The sequence below is a fragment of the Pteropus vampyrus genome, unplaced genomic scaffold, assembly GCF_000151845.1.
Source record: "Pteropus vampyrus isolate Shadow unplaced genomic scaffold, Pvam_2.0 Scaffold15, whole genome shotgun sequence".
Classification (NCBI taxonomy): domain Eukaryota; kingdom Metazoa; phylum Chordata; class Mammalia; order Chiroptera; family Pteropodidae; genus Pteropus; species Pteropus vampyrus.
The window spans coordinates 14640588-14646736 of record NW_011888796.1 but is presented as its reverse complement, the minus strand read 5'-3'; positions in this window follow the sequence as shown (position 1 = coordinate 14646736).

Genomic DNA, 6149 nt, shown 5'->3' with positions numbered 1-6149 from the left:
AGCTTCCCCTGTGCTCTGGAGAGGCAGTATATCTTCCAAGGTTGTATGCCATTCAAACATCCTTGGGAAAGTAGTGTAAAACAGTGCCTCTGTTTGCAAGATATACATGGCACGTGATATAGTCTGTGGAGAATTGTCTCCCAACAATATTCTTCTCAGAGATTTCTGCTTATATTTTACTGGCCAGAACTATTACATATGGCCGCTTCTAACTGCAAGAGAAGCTATGAAATTGAGTATTTTGGGCTGAGCACATTGCTGCTCTAAATAAAATTGTGGTTCTCTTAGTAAGGAAATGCAAGTGAGGGATGGAGCTTCACGAGCAAGGAAAAAGCTGTGCTCGAGTGTTTTCATCTGTGTTATCATTAATCACACTGATCTTTTCCCATTGCATAACAAATTTTATGACACTTTATTGATCCTGTCAGAAATAATTCGTACAACTTAGACATAAAAATCCTTCCAGTCAAGTACCACCTTACAAATTTCAAATAAGCTATTGGTAGCTAGTGCAAAATTTTAATGTCACAACTGCATAAAATCTAAGTGTACAAGCCTATGATTTCTTAGAACTCTCTCCATTAAAAAAAAAATTGTATTAGTTATTTTTACACACTATTTGGGGGTGGGGGGAATGAGAATAACTTCTTTTAATTTAAGAAAATGTCATGAAATTTCCCATCTTCGAGTACCTGTAGCCTAAAGAACACGTTCTACTTTGTGAACATATAGGTGTTTTGTAAGAGGTTTATAAATATATCTCTTCTGCTTTCATTTATTTTAAGAGGATTTCTTCACCTCATGACAGTCATTTGGGCCTGACAATGTTACCATGGTAACCATGCTCCAAAAAGCTGGTTGCCCGTAAATATTGATCCTTAGCACCCCAGCACCTTTCACTACAATGCTCACCTTCCTTTCTTGAAGGAGGCTTTACTCAGAGTACGTTTAGGTCAAGGAGTCCACACCCAGTGGAGGTTAGGTATTATAACAGAAATCTACTGAATTTTCCTCCCAGGAACCAATCTAAGTATTCCACTGAGAATCTTGGCTGGACCCGCATCATGATGGCTTACATTTCCACTGTAACAGATAGGGGCAAAACTTTCTTTGTTGCCTTTTCAGCTGCATTGTGAGAGTCAGAAGCTCAGTCAATGTATCACCTAAGGCATCGAGGAAAAATTTCCAATGTGAATGGACATGCCTTCCCCCAAAACAGGTTTGCAAATGAAGTTTCAAAGCCCTTACTGCAGGATTTTGAAATAAAAATGCTTCTATCCTTTAAGGGAGGGAGAGATTTTAATCTGGGCAGTGCCCTAGGAACTTAATGATTGATCCAAAATGGGATCCAGGGGCGTTATGGAGGGCTGTAGCAGGGTGATCTCAGATGGAGGTCACCCCTCTTCTCCATAAATGGGGATAGCCTCTCCCTTTCAATGAGATTTTGTGTGCGAGCAAGGGGAGGCTTGTTAGAGAGAGCAGCTCTGAAAACTTAATTCTCCTTGCCAAGAACTAATGGACTGTCTTCAACGTGCATGAAAAATGTGTTCTGTATGGTGACCAGGGAAGCCAAAATGAGGCCTCCACAGACCTAATTTGGCATCAGTCTATCGCCATGTGAAAAGATCTGGATGCGCTTATTTTACTCTCTGCTGTAACTAAAAAAAAAAACAAACGCCCTGCAAAGGTTCATTGAGACAACCATCAGTTTGGAAAAAGGAATTTGAACCAAGATAACATTAGTTACATTTTATTCACATCTTCCTGAAGCCTGTGCACTAAAGTTGAATGAATGCAATTTAGCCTTTCACCGTCAGATTAAAATTTAACCAAATCAGCATAGACTATAATTAAATGAACCTACCTGCACACGTGCACTCACAGATATCTGTTGATATGTCAAGAATGGCTGATAGAATTAAAGGATTGTGAGACCGAGTGAGACATTCTTACCATCTTTGTCCTGTGTCGGGGAGGCCAAAGTGCATGTTAGTAGAGTAGAAATCTAGGGAGAAAGTGCAATAGAAGAAAGTCTCACCTGCTACTTGTAGTGATAGCTCGCCTTCGTGGAGTTCTGAGTATGAGCCAGACACTATTCTTCAGTGCTTTGCAGGATTCTGTTGAAGGCTCGCAACAGAGTCCTATCAGGTGAATGTGATTATAATCCCCACCGTACAGTTGTGGCAACTGAGACACAGAGAAGTTAAGTGACTTGCCCAACATCACACAGCTGGTTGTCCAGAACCTGTGTTCCTTGTGTAAAATGATACAGACCACAGCTGCCCTCCCCCAGGGCTCAGGGTCCTCCAAGCAAAATGTTACAGCAGGAAGGGGAGAGGGAATCAGGCTGTGGTACACTGGAGCAGGGAGAACAAAGGGAGGCCCTGAAAGTCAAGGCAAGAACAGCGTCTCCAAGGACAGTGCAACTTCTAATCAGTGAGGTAGTGGTCAGGCTCCACGGCCTCAGAGGCCTGTCCAGGGTTTCTTTGCTGCCAGGGTCACGTTGCTCCACTGCCTGTAGGGGTGCTGTAGCCCTGGAAAGGAGCCCAGCCTGTCGGGCTGCCAGGACCTGGCTGGTTTTCTACTCAACGACAGAAGAAAATGTCATTCCTTGGTAAATTCTCCTTCAAATGACCTTTCTGAGATAAGTCCTGTTCGTTTCACTTTCTGCCCTCCTTAGTAGATCTTCTCCAGCACCAAAAAGACACATCCTCTGATATCCAACCAGTCCCCAACATCTTTGGGTACTTGTTTGTGCTCCTAGGAAGGTGGAGTCATTCCCAGTATTGCTTTTCCACAGGGATCCTGTCATTCTGACAGTATTGCGATACCTGAGTACAGATTGGCTTATCAAGAGAATGCACCTCTTTTTAGTTCATGCTGCCGTTGTCCCTGGAGAATAAAGCTCTGTTTAATCCAAGTAATATATGAGAAATGTTTGAAACTGTGATGTCACCATCTGTTGTTGGAAATTGAAAAGCAGAGAGGACATATGCCAATACCTTCTTTTGGAGTTTCTTTATCTGCCCTCTCAATATAGCAACAGAGCCTCTTAAAACTTTCACCATTTATCGTTTGGTCATCGAAATGATGAACACTCTGGCCCTAAAATATGCATTATTATAATCTTTTGGTTAAAAATATACCTATAACTCTAATAAAAGTGATGACTAGACCAATTAACAAACTTTCTAAACCAAAATCGAGCCCTCTTAGTTAAGCCTATAATGTCAGGTCACATAGGTTTAGTTTTAAATCAATGATTTAAAGCATAATTTAGCTGTTCATCTGAAAACTTTAACTTAAAAAAAATCCAATTGGGGATAATTGTTCACATCTGCCTAATGAAGTTTCTATTTGAAAAGACATAATAGAATGTAAAATTTTGAGTTACAATAGCTTTCAGTTTACAATTAAAATCAAAATGGGAACATTCACATGAAAAAACTGGATACTTCTGAAAGGGATTCTTAATGAGGACTCAAGGTAATGCGTTTTGTTAGCAATCTCAGACGTTGATTTTTATCTTTTTTTTTTCTTTTGTGGAGGTGAGGTAAGGAGGAGATGATGCTTTGTCTCTATCGAGACAATAATTCACTTCATTATTATTGTTTGACTTTGCCTTGTGTGTACTCTTCATTGCTAACTGAGCCCCACGATGCTCTATCTATGAGGCCTGAAATACACAATCAAGGGGCAGAAGGCCTTGAGAGAACTGAAAAAAAAAAATTATAGTCCTGGCCTCACTTAGTCACTTGTCCCCAGGCAGGATCATTTCTGGTCACCCATGAAGATTTGGAGAAGCTGGGTCCTGACACAGCTGCCCATGCTGTGGCCTTAGTCCTTGTTGCTCTGAGTCCCCAGGGCCGTACCTGTGGGTTAGAGAATGCTAATGCCAGAAAAAGTTAGAAACCGACTCTGGAAGAGTACCTGTGTTGGAAAGAACACAGTTCTGGGAAAGAAAGGTAAGTATAAATGAGGCCTGACTAGAGCATGACAGAGAAGTTCAAGTGTGCTATGAGTTACATGGAAGCCAAGATTCTAATGAAAAACTAATGTGGTCTAATAAAAGACAGTAGGTGCTCAAAATATGCTTTTTAACTGGATAAATCAGAAGATGCTGGTCAGAGGACCCTGGGTGGGGGTGGGGTAGGGAACCAACTTGGGATGTTAAGGGTCTATGGCGAGAGTAATTTCAGCTCGAACCAGGAGTTCTCCTTGGAGGAACAGGCACTGAGCAGCAGAACTGAACACGGAAGCTGACCTTGTTGGATAAGTAGGGTGGGGCAAAAATTGCTAATTGCTTACCCCATATCTACTCTTCCCTTTTTCCTTAGTAACAACCCGGATTTTAATCTGGGTGGCAGAGTGCCCAACTAAAAGATTATATTTGTCAGTCATATTTATAGCTGGAATAGCCATTGATATAAAACAGAAGTTGTTGGGTGAGTCTTCAGTGAAGGTAACTTAAGAGGGGCTAGACTACTGACACACTCATTTTTTTCTCCTTCTTCCCTTCTGTGTCTTCCTGAAACAACATGATGGCTGGAGCTCTAGCTGCCACATTGGACCATGAAGTGAATTTGAAGATGGGAGCTATATACTAAGGATGGCAGAACAAAAAAGATAGAGGAAACCTGGAAACTTGATGACACGACAGCTCTCATACCAGCCAGATTCCAGCCTTCTTTCACATGATAAGTTTCTATCTTGTTGAAATAACAAGACATCACAAGCCTAGGGATCTTGGGAAGGCTTTGGCTGAAGAGTGAAAAATTAGGGTTTTTGTTTTTTGGTATGTTTATTTGTTTAAGTAAGCTATAAGATGAAAGTAATTTAAAATGACAAAATATAGTCTCTGAGATCAGTTATAAAAAGGAATCAAGGGGTTTTATTGTTGTGTTCTGTATTTATTTGGCTTAAACAAAAAAGAAACTTTATTCATTTATGTCACTGAAAAGTTCAGAAAGCAGATGGGCTGCAGGTAAGGTCTTATAGTGTAGCTGGACAACTCAATGAAGACCCAGTGATTTTCCATCTCTTCTTAGTCTCCCGTGGTATTGACTTTATTCTTAGACTCTCTCAGCTGATGAAGCCCTTGGCAAAGTCTCCTTGCATCTGGGCCAGGTAGCCATCTCCAGACCAATCACTGTGGCTAGGATGGCTAGGACAATGGAGCCCTCTGGATGGCTTAAGCCTACCAAAGCCCACTCAGAGAATTGCAACTGGGTCAATCCCTCCCAGCTGCATGGCTGGAAAGAATGGGACCCTGTTAGGAAGGGGAGAAAAGTGAATGTATGGGGGGAGGTCACCATGTATCCTGTATCTCTCTTGGCCAACCTCATCAGCTGGTGTTATTTAAAGGGCTTCCTAAAAAGGCAAAGGTCTTTTGCTCCCAAATCCATTTTTACTAGCCAGAAAGTGAATACTTGTTTGAGGAAAGGCATGGGGTTTCCAGAGAACCTTTGCTGCTCTTACTTTCATTTATTGATTCAACAGTAAATGTTTCTTTGGTGCTGATTATATGTCATAGAGTCAGCAGGTCTCGCCTGAGAGGATGGACGTATATTAAGCCATTAGGATCAGTGGCGAGCACATAGGGGCACGCAGACTCTTTATGAAGGTCAGGAAGCAAGTATGAAGGCATGAGAAATAGGACAGGTCGGTCTTGCTAGTGATAAGGGAATGGGACTAGGAGTTGGGTATCGGGAATGCCCACAGACAGACAGTGCACCTGTGTGGGTCTCTCTCGCCAAGGCCCCTGGCTAGGTTGTTGGTTCTGTGACTCAAAAGGAGAAAGCAGATGGAGGTGTGTGTGAATTTGAGGGCTTCGAGCTGTGCCTGTTTTGCTGTCTAAGTCCCCCAGGGGTTAGGAAGTCTTTGAGGATGGGTGGTAGAGTTAGGGGTTCTTAATTTGGGCTTTGGGGGTAAAATGCGAGCAAGTGAGAGTGAAATTTCTGAAACTCCCAGGGAGAATCTCCCCCAATCCAGTTAGACTGCTGCTCTCCTGACCCTGGAGCAGCTGATTGGGGTTTTTAGTTTATCATGACACAATTCTTTTTTCCTACAAGAGTCGGAGAATAAGGGCTTCCTAACCCAAATAGTTCACACAGCATGGCATTTGTCTCTATTTAAAATCATCTCCTATG